This window comes from Lolium perenne, chromosome 2, assembly GCF_019359855.2.
Source record: "Lolium perenne isolate Kyuss_39 chromosome 2, Kyuss_2.0, whole genome shotgun sequence".
Lineage (NCBI taxonomy): Eukaryota > Viridiplantae > Streptophyta > Magnoliopsida > Poales > Poaceae > Lolium > Lolium perenne.
The window spans coordinates 149,070,805-149,085,649 of NC_067245.2; positions in this window are offsets into that span (position 1 = coordinate 149,070,805).

The following is a 14,845-nucleotide window of genomic DNA, read 5'->3' on the forward strand; positions in this document are numbered from 1 at the left end:
GGTAGTCATGCGCCATAGAAATCTTCTGTGGCACACCTAGCAGTGGTGCGCCACGATTTTTTTTTTTTTTGAATTTTAAAAAAATGGCGGCCAGATCTAGATCTAGATCTGGGCCGACAGATTTTTCACAGTTTTTTTTTTTGGAATTTCGCCGAAGGTGGGTTGTTGGGTGGGTGGGTTGGTGGAGGAGGAGGCCGAGGAGGCTGGCCAGAGGAGGTGGTGGTGGTGGTGGAGGTGGTGGCGGAGGAGGAGGTGATGCTGGAGGAGGAGGAGGTGATGGTGGTCGCCGGAGGAGGAGGAGAAGGTGGTGGTGGTGGGTGGGTGGGTGGAGGAGGTGGTGGTGGTCGCCGGAGGAGGAGGAGTAGGTCGCCGGAGGAGGAGGAGTAGGTCGCCGGAGGAGGAGGTGGTCGCCGGAGTAGGAGGAGGTTGTCGGGTGTGGGTGGAGGAAGAGGAGGGAGAAGAAGGGAGGAGAAAGAGAAGAAGGGAGAAAAAGGTAGGAGTGGAGGAGTAGGAGGAGGAGAAGGGAGAAAAAGGAGAAGTGAAGGAGTATGAGGAGGTGAAGGGAGAAGAAGGGAGAAGAAGGAGAAGTGGAGGAGGAGGAGGCCACCGAAATTCAAAATTGGGCTCAAAATTTCTGTGGCGCATGGGGCATATGGTGCGCCACAGATTTTTTTTCGATTTTTCTATTTTTGCAGAAAAAATCTTGATTTTACCGTATCTTTTTTACTTTTTTCGAATTTGGCGATTCTAAAAATTGGCTAACCGGGTAAACACCGGTGAATTCGGATGTATAATTTTCTCCCGGTCATTTTGATATATTGTGTCTTTTTTTTTAGTTCGTATGCAACCACAAATCCATTTTAATGATTTTGCAACGCAATTTAGTAAAAAAAAGTAAAAATTCATGTTTGTTAATTCTTAGTGGTACTAGATGACATAATACATGGGCACCTCGAAGGATTTTATTTTTTGAGATTTCTATCTATTTCTTTTTTTATTTTACAGTGCTAAAAAGGTGATAGGGGTGGAGTTGCATGGGGAGCAAAAAAAAAACTACACATTCTTTTCTGTGGCGCTATGAGCATATGCGCCACAGAATTGTGGACTAGTACTATCAGGGGTGGCCCCCACACGAAATTTTGTGGCGCATATGCCAATATGTGCCATAGAAGTTCAAATTTGTGTGGTGCATGTGGGCATATGCGCCACACAATTCCCTTCGCCCATGTGCAGTACTGGACCCCACGTGGACCCCATGAGATCATGTGGCGCATCGATCGACATGCGCCATAGAAAGCCACAATTCTGTGGCGCACCAGTATTACATGCGCCACAGATATTCAAAATCTTTGTGAAGCATATTTTTATATGCGCCACATAATTTTTTTTGTGGAGCACGCACTTTTAGGTGCGCCACAGAATACATTTCTATCTATAATGGTTTTCCTAGTAGTGAGGGGAAATGACGCTATTGCTATGGATGCGCCGCTGGCAACGTCGGCCGGGCGCCCTATCGGCAACAAGGCTGCTAAGGTCGCCTTGGTCGACGCTGCGTCGACCGAGAAGACGCAGACGTCGATCACGCAGTGCCTCGCCGAGATCTCCTCGACTCTGCTCTTTCGCGACAAAAAGACTGACAAAAGGTGGGCGGCGCTGCTCAAGAGGCAAGAGGAGAAGATGGAGCTCAACAAACGCGACGACATGTCCCTGCTGACATCATCGATAGAAGGAATGTCTCCCTGGACGCAGGTGGCACACAACTTCTTCACGACGAGCTCGTCGTGATTGACGGGCCTACGTCGACTTAGGATGCGCCGTCGGCGTCGCTCTCGTCCAACCCCTTCTTCTAATTTACGTCGGTCTGTAGTATGATCGCGCGTCCAGTACTTTCGTCGTGGCTACTCTGATCGTGACGACTACGGCGGGAACAATCTCTTTTAAATACGAACTATTTAAATTGCTATTTAGAAGCGGCGTTTGCGGACGCGGCTGGGGAGCAACGTCCTCCAAACACGGCACGAACAAAACATGTTCCCCAAGACTCGATTCGGCACCGTTTGAGATGTTTTGGAGGATGCGGGCGGGATGCTCCGAGGTTGTCATGAGGCATGTAGCAGCGACGAAGAGTGAACTCTCGGTGGATGTTCGCCACCCTCTGCTTGGACGATCCATCCGAAACGTACGTGGCCGCGCTCCCCTCCTGCCGTCCGTCCCTGACTCCGGCGACGGCGACTCGACGACTTGCTTGCGCGACCGGAAGCTTATCACCACGTGCATCAGCAGGCATACATACGTTGAGCACGCATCAGCATGTGCGCCTGCCTGCAGCCTCCTTTATCTATCTATCTGGCCCCGATGTATCCGGCGGCCTGTTGGCGGCTAGCTGGGTCACGGTAGGCAGGCCTTCACCGATCGAGTCGCGGTCGCCGGCGCCAGGCAAGTACGTCAACGAGTAAAACAGCGCGCGCCACTTTATCTCTCTCTCTCTCCCCCCTGCCCTGCTTCGCTTTACACATAGTAATACTAGTACCTTTTTGAAATTTCCACCGCAACATGATGCACCTTGTCAAAGTCATGGACATGGACGACCGACCCTCTTCCTCTTGGCTGGACGCGGAAGCCCGCGGGACAGGATTCCAAAGTTGGTCGTTTTCGTCCCGACGCAGCGCGCGCTTGCCTTTTCGATCGGACATCACCTTCTTCAATCTTCTTCTTCTACGGTCGGTCGTCCACTCAGCTTACAAGCACTCCTTCACTACTCAGAGTACTCCAGGGCATCTTCAACGGCAATCGGACGCGAAAATCGAACGGCTGCGTCCGTTTGGGTCGATCTGCGCATATCGAAATGGTCATCATGTAAAGCTTGTCCAATTGCGTCAGGGGTAGCCCTAGCGGCCCGATGAATTTTGTCCGGCGAGGTGCATATATGATTGCTCTTCCGCGACGGTTTATGAGTCCGTGCTCTATTTCGGTGGTTCGCGCATCGCTCGACGTGTTTGCCACTCCGGCGGTTGCTCTTCCCAGCAGTTGTTGTGCTTAAAGTCGCGCCGGTTGAGACACAAATGTGTTGCATATTTGGCGGCGTTTCCGTCTCCGTGGATAGCCTGGTCACTATGCGTCGAGCCGCTGTGTGTTTCCTGGCTTCGCGTCCGTTTGCGTCACCCCGTTGAAGATGTCATCGACTCCTCTTCTCTCCTCTCCATGACCAGGCCAACATTTCTTTCCTTCCTCCTCATCCTCTGGTCGGCCTCATCTGCGCGGGAAGGGCGAGGAATCCAATCTATGTGTGGATTATTTAATAAAAAGCAGAGTCATCTTCTCTTTCACCCCGCCTCAATAGATATAACATCATCTACATTAAATGATCTTTAGCCATTAGTTCAACGAAAAAATCTTATTTTCGACATCAATTGTCATGTTGAAATTTTAAATTTTCTACTTTAAAACGCATGAGAAAACGTAAACTCTTTTATGCATAAATTTCAACGCTAAAATATTACTTGTTTCTAACCATAGTGGAAAGTATCATATACTAGTATCATGCATATGATATTTGTGTATAATACTTTCTCTCATTATCATAAATGTTTTTATGGGGTTAGTGTGTTAATACTAGCACTATATCTAGCCTTACGTGTAGAGGGAGTAGGAAACTTCAGTCTCCTACAAATGTCCCCAAATCGCACAGTATCATGGATCCGGCTGGCGGCTAGCTGGGTTGGCTTTTCACCAGGTCGCCGGCTGCAAACAAATGGAGTACGTCAACATGTAAAACAGCGCGCGGTGACTCTCCATGGTGTTTCGCTTCACCTGTTCGAAATTTCCACCACAATATAATGCACCTAGCTAGTCATGGACGACGACACGACCCACTTCGGCTTGCCTAGACGTGGAAGCCCACGGGACACGCTTTCAAGTTGGACGCCACGACCACGCGTCCACGCCCACGCCTACTCCTTTCCCGTTCTATCCTCTACCTACGGTCGTCGACTCCGGCTGCACGCTCGGCCAACGTCTCTTTCTTTCCGGCGTGGCTACCGATGCTTCTTTCGAAAATGGCCTCCATACAGAGTTGATATTTCTAGTACTTCCTCTGTCTTATTTTCCCTATTAAAAAGTATCTTAATTTTATTAAAATTCAGATTGTATCCACCTACTAGTAGATAGTGTTAATATACATTTAATTTTTGATAAAGTTAAGACACTTTTGATGGGACGGGAGAGTAACTTATTTATGCGGCCAAGTTGTACATATATTATAAAAACATTTCGAATATACAAACTATCCAACTGCAGATATCTCATTTCGAGCAATTTTAAGATGGATTGCAAGGCAAGTTCAAACTAAAAAAAATTAAATTACAAATCAGTTATGAGCATGACATCACTAAAAATTAGTGACTTACTTCATGTCACTAGAGTGGCATTTGGGAAATGTAACTCTCCTATGTTGGAAGCAATGGACGTTTAAAATCTGTCACAATAGTGTGCTATAATCGGTTCCTTCAAAACAAAATTAGAAAACGTGTCCTAGTATAAAGGTGGCACTTAATGGCTTAAATCACATTTATTAGGAATTGCGCCGTTTCCTTTCATGTAAAGGACTTGCCACATATTATAAAATCCGGCAACACCTATTTAAGAGGGCCACATGACCTATTTAAGAATACTTTTCATTCCCGACAACCTTGCTAAACGTCGGACTTTGGATCCAGATAAATTGGCAGCACACAATGTCGGGAGCATGTTAAAATTTCTCATTTGATAAACCATCATTAAGTTACCACGTGTGGCATTGTATTCTCGCTGGTCCTTTTCATCAACTTAAGCTACCCATAATATTAGTATCTCAGCTACTCTACTATCATGCACCTTAGTCTCACTAAAATATTGATTTGGCAGCTAATTAAAAAGAAGAGTGTAAAAATTAGAGTAACACATGTAGATATCATATCATAGCACACCTTATGAGAAAAACTAATGTCAAATATATCTTATATATAAATTTGCATCGAGATTTTACAAATTAAAAAATATAGTAAGATTGATACTAGTCCACGATACCATGCATTGTACACAGGGACGAAGCTAGAGAAAAATGTTGCTGGGGTCATCTCTATATTCTCTCTATTTCACTGGGGTCATTCTATACAAATAAGCATTAATCATTACTATTTAGTTAAGGATTTCCCACTTCTCATTGGGGTCAGCTGACCCCAATCCTCTCAAGGCAGCTCCGTCCCTGATTGTACAAGTAGTATCATACAGAAGTATCATATGCATGATATTACTATACAATACTACTATGCACTATGTCTAGCCTTAGCATCTTGTTTGTCATGAGTGACACTGTAAAAAAATAATATAAAAACAGGGCATAGCTCCAGTTTCATTGGTGAAACTTGAAGTCACAATGTTTATTACAACACACACACATCTTGCCAGGTTTATCCAAACTTACACATCAAACGAAATAGGGGGAGAAGACTCATCACCATATTTAGCCCACTACTGCAGACATGGAAAGGGGACTAAGGCCTATGCAGAACCATAAAACCTTTGCCGTCTCCCACCAATATCAATGCATTTGCTCCGAGGGTCCTAGCCAGAGCAGAGGTTGCATTCGAGCCAGGAACTCCAACTCGCTCACCATCATCATCAATTTTCCTTTTTCTTCCTCTTTCAGCAGAATGCTCCATTGAGCAAGGGTGTAAGCCACCTTTCTCTGTCCCAAACCATTGTGTTCGATTGAACACCAAGTCATTTATGGTGAGCTAGATAATTTTTAAAATAGCAGCATTAATCATATCAAGCTGAACATGCTTCTTTCTGTCTTTCCATTAGGCAGAGATATCAATTATTTTCTAGAATAGATGCTGACATGATTCAAGCTCATTGCAGAAAAGTCATCCACTGGTTGTCTTTTAATTAAGATTGTGTGTTTTTTTTCAAAACTTTTGTGAGCATGAGTCTTGAGTGTTGACTTGATGCTTACTTACCAGCCAAGTTTGGCACTGCCAGTGATCGACTTGTGAGCACACGGATGGTGGCGCAAACATTGCCAACAATATCCATGGAGCTGAGCTGAATTCATTCCAAGATTCAGAACAAGAAAAAACAAAATCTTCGCATGCATGTTTGCCTCGGGGCCTCTGAGCTGTGCTGAAAAGCTGAACCCAGGGACACGCACGTTCCTGATTCTCTGTACGCATGCTGAGAATCTTTACTCCGTGACTACATGTGGTACAGGATGTACAGAACTACAGATCTCGTGGATTTGCCTAAAAGTGTCTTTGCCTCCTGGGCATGAGTGCTCTTGCTGTTTAAAAAAAATGAAAATTATACATATTTATTTTAAAAAGGCCTAAAAATAAATCGGGGCATAGTAAATGATGTAACCTACAGACGTGTAAAATTTTAATATGAAATTCTTTATGTTGTAGTCTACACAGAAAAGAAAAAATCTGTTGAAATTTGAAGATTTGAAATATGCATACCCAGATTCACATATTTATCATTTTTGTGTAGCCCAGCATATTTTGTATTTGAAATTGGTATTTTGCACATTTATGGGATAATTTATTGGCTACACCATGATTTTTTTCTAAATTTTTGAAACACATAAATGTGATTTGATTTTTAAAAAATAGCGAGAGCATTGATGCCTAGGAGCCAAAAATCTATGTCCTGGATTTGGTGGATCACTGAACCGAGCATTTTTTTTGGTCGGCGAGGGCTAAGGGCATCTCCAGCCCACCGAACCAAATTGGACGTTGAAAATGAATGGTTCCGTCCGTTTGTGTCGGTTTATGGATATGAAAATGGTTATTTTTTGTTCGCGCGTCCATTTGCGTCTGGGGTGCCCAGTGACCTGACTCATAAAGCTTTTACCTACTTTTTTCCTCTTTTTCATTTAAACATAAATAGAAACATTACATAAATTACTAATAGTTTGAAACATGGTTAAAACATTGCAAAATGAGTAAACCTAGCTAGTGGGCTCTTGTGGCCTTTGCCTTCTTCGCTGCAAAGAAAGAACACTCTCTATCACAAAACTAGAAAATCCAACTGGTGGCTGACGTGCCCGGTCTTCTCGCATCTGAGGAAGAACATCCAGAAACCAACACTAGTGGCTTCATTTGGCCAGTGGTCATGTTCGCTGCAAAGAAAAACTCCCTGGCAGTAATAGCTGTCGGTGTCCAAGCCGGACTCGCCGGTGTGGTAGTGCCCGCGGCAGGATATGTCATCGAACACCTCAACGATCATCTCGTTGTCGCCTTCGTAGAGGAAGGTGAGCTGGCAGCTGATACGTCTCCAACGTATCCATAATTTCTGATGTTCCATGCTTGTTTTATGACAATACCTACATGTTTTGCTCACACTTTATAATGTTTTTATGCGTTTTCCGGAACTAACCTATTAACAAGATGCCACAGTGCCAGTTCCTGTTTTCTGCTGTTTTTGGTTCCAGAAAGGCTGTTCGGGCAATATTCTCGGAATTGGACGAAATCAATGCCAAACATCTTATTTTTCCCGGAAGACCCCAGAACACCGAAGGAGAGTCGGAGGCGAGCCAAGGGGACCCCACACGCCAGGGCGGCGCGGCCAAGGGGTGGGGCGCGCCCCCTACTGTGTGGGCCCCCCAGAAACCCTTTTGCGCCGCCTCTTCGCCTATAAGACCCCTCGCGACCTAAATCTTCGATACGAATTGACAAAACTCCAGAAAGACTCCAGGGGCGCCGCCGCCATCTCGAAACTCCAATTCGGGGGACAGAAGTCTCTGTTCCGGCACCCTGCCAGGACGGGGAAGTGCCCCCGGAAGCCATCTCCATCGACGCCACCGCCTCCATCATGCTCCGTGAGTAGTTCCCCCATGGACTACGGGTTCTAGCAGTAGCTAGTTGGTACTCTCTCTCCCATGTACTTCAATATAATGATCTCATGAGCTGCCTTACATGATTGAGATTCATCTGATGTAATCGGTGTTGTGTTTGTTGGGATTCGATGGATGATACATTATGATTAGTCTATCTATAAAGTTTGTGAAGTTATTGTTGCTGCAATCTTGTTGTGTTTAATGCTTGTCACTAGGGCCCGAGTGGCATGATCTTAGATTTAAACTCTATACTTATTGCTTAGATTGTATCTACAAGTTGTATGCACATGTCTATGTCCGGAACTGAAGGCTCCAAAGTGACAGAAATTGGGACAACTGGAGGGGAAGGCGTAGGTATGAGGATCACATGTTTTCACCAAGTGTTAATGCTTTGCTCCGGTGCTCTATTAAAAGGAGTACCTTAATAGCCAGTAGATTCCCTTGAGGCCCGGCTGCCATCGGCTGGTAGGACAAAATATGTTGTGCAAGTTTCTCATTGCGAGCACGTACGACTATATATGGAAAACATGCCTACATGATTAATAATCTTGATGTTCTATCTTAATGCTATTTCAATCCTATCAATTGCCCAACTGTAATTTGTTCACCCAACACTTGTCACTTGTTATTGGAGAGTTACCACTAGTGTAGATCGCTGGGAACCCCGGTCCATCTCTCATCATCATATACTCGTTCTATATGTCATTAGAAGTAGTATCAACTATTTTTTGGTGCCATTGCTCCTGCGCTACTGCTGCTGTGTTACTGTTACTACTGCTCTCATATTACTGTTGCTTTCACATCACCCCTATTACTAGTGCTTTTCCAGGTGCAGCTGAATTGACAACTCAGTTGTTAAGGCTTATAAGTATTCTTTACCTCCCCTTGTGTCGAATCAATAAATTGGGTTTTACTTCCCGCGAAGACTGTTGCGATCCCCTATACTTGTGGGTTATCAAGACTATTTTCTGGCGCCGTTGCCGGGGAGGCATAGCTCTACTCATAAGTTCACCTGGGGAGTACACTCTACCTCTCTCTCTGTTTTTGTTTTCTTTTATTTTGTTTTGTTTAGTTTACTTTTGTCTAGTTTATTTGTGCTTAGTTTATTTCTGTCTAGTATTACTTTGCTTAGTTTACTTTTGTCTAGTTTGTTTTTGTCTTGTTTTATTTTTCTCATATACCCAAAAATCCATAAAAATTTGAAAACCTAAAAATTAAAAACTGTTGTTATGGAAGAACGCATAACCATGTTGGAGCTTATAGAATTATATAATAATTATAGAGAATCAAGAGCGGGTGAAGTGATGAGTGTTGTGATAGAAAAATTGAATACAATTGCTAAAATCTTGCTTAAACGCCATGATATAAACTGTTGCTCTGAACAGGATACTAGACATCTTAAATTCCAATGTTGATTTAGTGAAGAAGCTTTAATTAAGAACTATAATTGGAATAGCTATATTCATCTTGGGTTCGAAGAGGTAGAACAATTTGTCTTATTTATGGGAGCCTCTGAGATAGAATCCTTCATGGCTAAAAATTATGAAACTTGTGTTGTTTGTAAGGACCTTAAAGATTATGTCTCTTCTATCCTTAATTTTTGCATACAAAGTTACAGCGATAATCCTTATATCATTGATTATAAAGAGAGACTCATTAATGCACAAGAATGCACTCACAATTTGCAGGAACCTGTGGAAGAAGAAATTGATGAACCTGAAAGCTCATTGGATGAAAAAGAAGAGGAGAGTGATGAACAAAAGGAGGAAGAATGGATTAGCTACCCATGCCAACCTTCTAATGAGAGTAACTCTTTATCTCTTACACTATTTGATTGTCCTCCATGCTTACCAAAGGAGACTGAATGTTATGTTCCTGTGGATTCTCTTGAAATATTATCTATGAGTAAAACTTGTGAGAATAATTATGCTACTGTTATCTATGATAATGCATGCTATTTTGATAAATCTTATGATAATTCTTTGTTTGTGCCTAATGTCGAAATGCGTGGTAGTAAAGAGTTTTGCGTAGCAAATGTTTATGATAAAGCTCTAGATGATGGTCCTTTGTTACTTGATACTATTAATTGTACTACTAATGAAAATGGGATTGGAGAGTTCTTGACTTTATGTAGGAGTCCCATATCTCTTGAGATTGATCAATCATCTTGTTATATTATTGATAAAAGTGGGTTTGAAAGTTTTAATCCCACTATTTTTGAGCTTGATAAAAATTATGTGTTTATGGATCATGAAAAACATGCTTTATGTGATAGTTATATTGTTGAGTTTGTTCATGAAGCTACTGAAAATTATTATGAGAGAGGAAAATATGGTTGTAGAAATTTGCATGGTACTAAAACACCTCTCTATACGCTGAAAATTTTGAGGTTACTCTTGTTTTATCTTCCTATGCTTGTCACTTTGTTCTTCATGAATTTATTCGTGTACAAGATTCCTATGCATAGGAAGTGGGTTAGACTTAAATGTGTTTTAAATTTTCTTTTTGATGCTCTCTTTTGCTTCAACTCTTATTTCTTGCGAGTGCATCATTAAAATTGCTGAGCTCATCTTAATGGCTATAAAGAAAGCACTTCTTGGGAGATAACCCATGTCTTTATTTTGCTACTGTTTTGTTGTGTCTTGGAAGTTGTTACTACTGTAGCAACCTCTCCTTATCTTTATTTTATTGCAATGTTGTGCCAAGTGAAGTCTCTAATAGAAGGTTGATACTAGATTTGGATTTCTGCGCAGAAACAGATTTCTATCTATCACGAATTTGGGCAGGGCTATCTGTAGGTAACTCAGAAAAATCTGCAAATTTACGTGCGTGTTCCTCAGATATGTACGCAACTTTCATTAGTTTTGAGTTTTCTGATTTGAGCAACGGAAGTACCTCTTAAAAATTCGTCTTTACTGGCTGTTCTATTTTGGCAGATTCTGTCTCTATTTTTTGCATTGTCTCTTGTGGACTTTAAGCAAGGCTTTCTACACGTGGAGAGCTGTAGCTAATGTTTTATTGAGTTCTTGCAATGTGTCACTACAGGACTAAGGTGGATTAAAGTTTTCTTGAGTACTAACCCCCCTAATGAAGTTTATGAGAAGTTTGGTGTGAAGGAAGTTTTCAAGGGTCAAGAGAGGAGGATGATATATGATCAAGAAGAGTGAAAAGTCTAAGCTTGGGGATGCCCCCGTGGTTCATCCCTGCATATTTCAAGAAGACTCAAGCGTCTAAGCTTGGGGATGCCCAAGGCATCCCCTTCTTCATCAACAACTTATCAGGTTTCTTCTATTGAAACTATATTTTTATTCGGTCACATCTTATGTGCTTTACTTGGAGCGTCTGTGTGCTTTTATTTTTTGTTTGAATAAATTCGGATCCTAGCAATCCTTGTGTGGGAGAGAGACACGCTCCGCTTTTTCATATGAACACTTGTTCTTCGTTTTACTTTTAATGTTCAATGGTAAAAGTTGGAAGCTGTTGCATTTATTGTTATTTGGTTGGAAACAGAAAATGCTTCATATTGTCTTGGATAATTTGATACTTGGCAATTGTTTTGAGCTCTCAAGTAGATCATGATTAAGTTCTTGCATCATTTAGTTTAAACCTATTAGTGGAGAACTACCGTAGAGCTTGTTGAAATTGGTTTGCATGATTGGTCTCTCTAAGGTCTAGATATTTTCTGGTAAAAGTGTTTGAGCAACTGATACGTCTCCGACGTATCGATAATTTCTTATGTTCCATGCCACATTATTGATGTTATCTACATGTTTTATGCACACTTTATGTCATATTCGTGCATTTTCTGGAACTAACCTATTAACAAGATGCCGAAGTGCCAGTTCCTGTTTTCTGCTGTTTTTGGTTTCAGAAATCCTAGTAACGAAATATTCTCGGAATCGGACGAAATCAACGCCCAAGTTCCTATTTTCACCGGAAGCATCCAGAACACCCGGGAAGGACCAGAGGGGGGGCACTGGGCCCCCAGACCATAGGCCGGCGCGGCCCAGGCCCTGGCCGCGCCGCCCTATGGTGTCGTCGCCCCTTCGACCCTCCTGCGCCGCCTCTTCGCCTATTTAAAGCCCCTGGATCGAAAACCCTGATAAGTTCGGCGAAAACCACAGAAACCTTCCAGAGCCGCCGCCATCGCGACGCCAAGATCTGGGGGACAGGAGTCTCTGTTCCGGCACGCTGCCGGAGCGGGGAAGTGCCCCCGGAAGGCTTCTCCATCGACACCGCTGCCATCTCCACCGCCATCTTCATCACCGCTGCTGCTCCCATGAGGAGGGAGTAGTTCTCCATCGAGGCTTGGGGCTGTACCGGTAGCTATGTGGTTCATCTCTCTCCTATGTACCTCAATACAATAATCTCATGAGCTGCTTTACATGATTGAGATTCATATGAGTTTTGTATCACTACTATCTATGTGCTACTCTAGCAAAGTTATTAAAGTAGTTCTATTCCTCCTGCACGTGTGTAAAGGTGACAGTGTGTGCACCGTGTTAGTACTTGGTTTATGCTATGATCATGATCTCTTGTAGATTGCGAAGTTAACTATTGCTATGATAATATTGATGTGATCTATTCCTCCTACATATGCATGAAGGTGACAGTGTGCATGCTATGTTAGTACTTGGTTTAGTTGTATTGATCTATCTTACACTATAAGGTTACTTAAACATGAGCATTATTGTGGAGCTTGTTAACTCCGGCATTGAGGGTTCGTGTAATCCTACGCAATGTGTTCATCATCCAACAAAAGTGTAGAGTATGCATTTATCTATTCTGTTATGTGATCAATGTTGAGAGTGTCCACTAGTGAAAGTGTAATCCCTAGGCCTTGCTCCTAAATACTGCTATCGCTACTTGTTTACTACTGCTGCGTTACTACTGCTTGTTTACTGTTTTACTGCGTTACTACTGCTGCAATACTACCACCATCAACTACACGCCAGCAAGCTATTTTCTGGCACCGTTGCTACTGCTCATACTTATTCATACCACCTGTATTTCACTATCTCTTCGCCGAACTAGTGCACCTATTAGGTGTGTTGGGGACACAAGAGACTTCTTGCTTTGTGGTTGCAGGGTTGCATGAGAGGGATATCTTTGACCTCTTCCTCCCTGAGTTCGATAAACCTTGGGTGATCCACTTAAGGGAAAACTTGCTGCTGTTCTACAAACCTCTGCTCTTGGAGGCCCAACACTGTCTACAGGAAAGGAGGGGGAAAGTAGACATCAAGCTATTTTTCTGGCGCCGTTGCCGGGGAGGAAAGGTAAAAGGTACTCACACTCCGGACCTCGGCTACCAAGCTATTTTCCGCCATTGTAAGTACTCGAAGCTATTTCCTTTAGATCCTGCAATTGCATCTTTTTGTTTCTTGTTTACACTAGTAAGGCATAATGGACAACAATGAGCTTTTTACTCTATTTCCTGATTTAAGACATGAATGGTTTTATCCGAAAATTAAAAAACCCATGGAACATCTTAGTATGAACACTTTGAATACCATTGTTGCTAATGATATGGAAAATTCTAAGCTTGGGGAAGCTGGTTTTGATGAGCATGATCTTTTTAGTCCCCCAAGCATTGAGGAGAAAATTTTCTTTGATGATACTTTGCCTCCTATTTATGATGATTATAATGATAGTAGTCTTTTGTTACCACCTGTTATGGAGGATGAATTTGATTATGAATACAATATGCCTCCTATATTTGATGATGAGAATAATAATGATAGCTACTTTGTTGAATTTGCTCCTACTACAATTAATAAGAATAACTATGCTTATGTTGGGAGTAGTAATAATTTTATGCATGAGACTCATGATAAGAATGCTTTATGTGATAGTTATATTGTTGAGTTTGCTCATGATGCTACTGAAAGTTATTATGAGAGAGGAAAATATGGTTGTAGAAATTTTCATGTTACTAAAACACCTCTCTATGTGCTGAAATTTTTGAAGCTACACTTGTTTTATCTTCCTATGCTTGTTACTTTGCTCTTAATGAACTTGTTTATTTACAAGATTCCTATGCATAGGAAGCATGTTAGACTTAAATGTGTTTCTAATTTGCCTCTTGATGCTCTCTTTTGCTTCAAATACAATTTCTTGCGAGTGCATCATCAAAACTGCTGAGCCCATCTTAATGGCTATAAAGAAAAGAACTTCTTGGGAGATAACCCATGTGTTATTTTGCTACAGTACTTTGTTTTTATTTTGTGTCTTGGAAGTTGTTTACTACTGTAGCAACCTCTCCTTATCTTAGTTTTGTGTTTTGTTGTGCCAAGTGAAGCCTCTAATCGAAGGTTGATACTAGATTTGGATTTCTGCGCAGAAACAGATTTCTATCTGTCACGAGTCTGGGATTTTCTCTCTGTAGAAAAATCAGAAAAATATGCCAATTTACGTGCGTGTTCCTCAGATATGTACGCAACTTTCATTAGTTTTGAGTTTTCTGATCTGAGCAACGGAAGTATTTATTAGAAATTCGTCTTTACGGACTGTTCTGTTTAGACAGATTCTGCCTTTTATTTCGCATTGCTTCTTTCGCTGTGTTGGGTGGATTTCTTTGTTCCATTACCTTCCAGTAGCTTTGAGCAATGTCCAGAAGTGTTAAGAATGATTGTGTCACCTCTGAACATGTGAGTTTTTGATTATGTACTAACCCCTCTAATGAAGTTTATGAGAAGTTTGGTGTGAAGGAAGTTTTCAAGGGTCAAGAGAGGAGGATGATATACTATGATCAAGAAGAGTGAAAGCTCTAAGCTTGGGGATGCCCCGGTGGTTCACCCCTGCATATATCAATAAGACTCAAGCGTCTAAGCTTGGGGATGCCCAAGGCATCCCCTTCTTCATCGACAAATTATCAGGTTCCTTCTCTTGAAACTATATTTTTATTCGGTCACATCTTATGTGCTTTTCTTGGAGCGTCGGTTTGTTTTTGTTTTTGTTTGTGTTTGAATA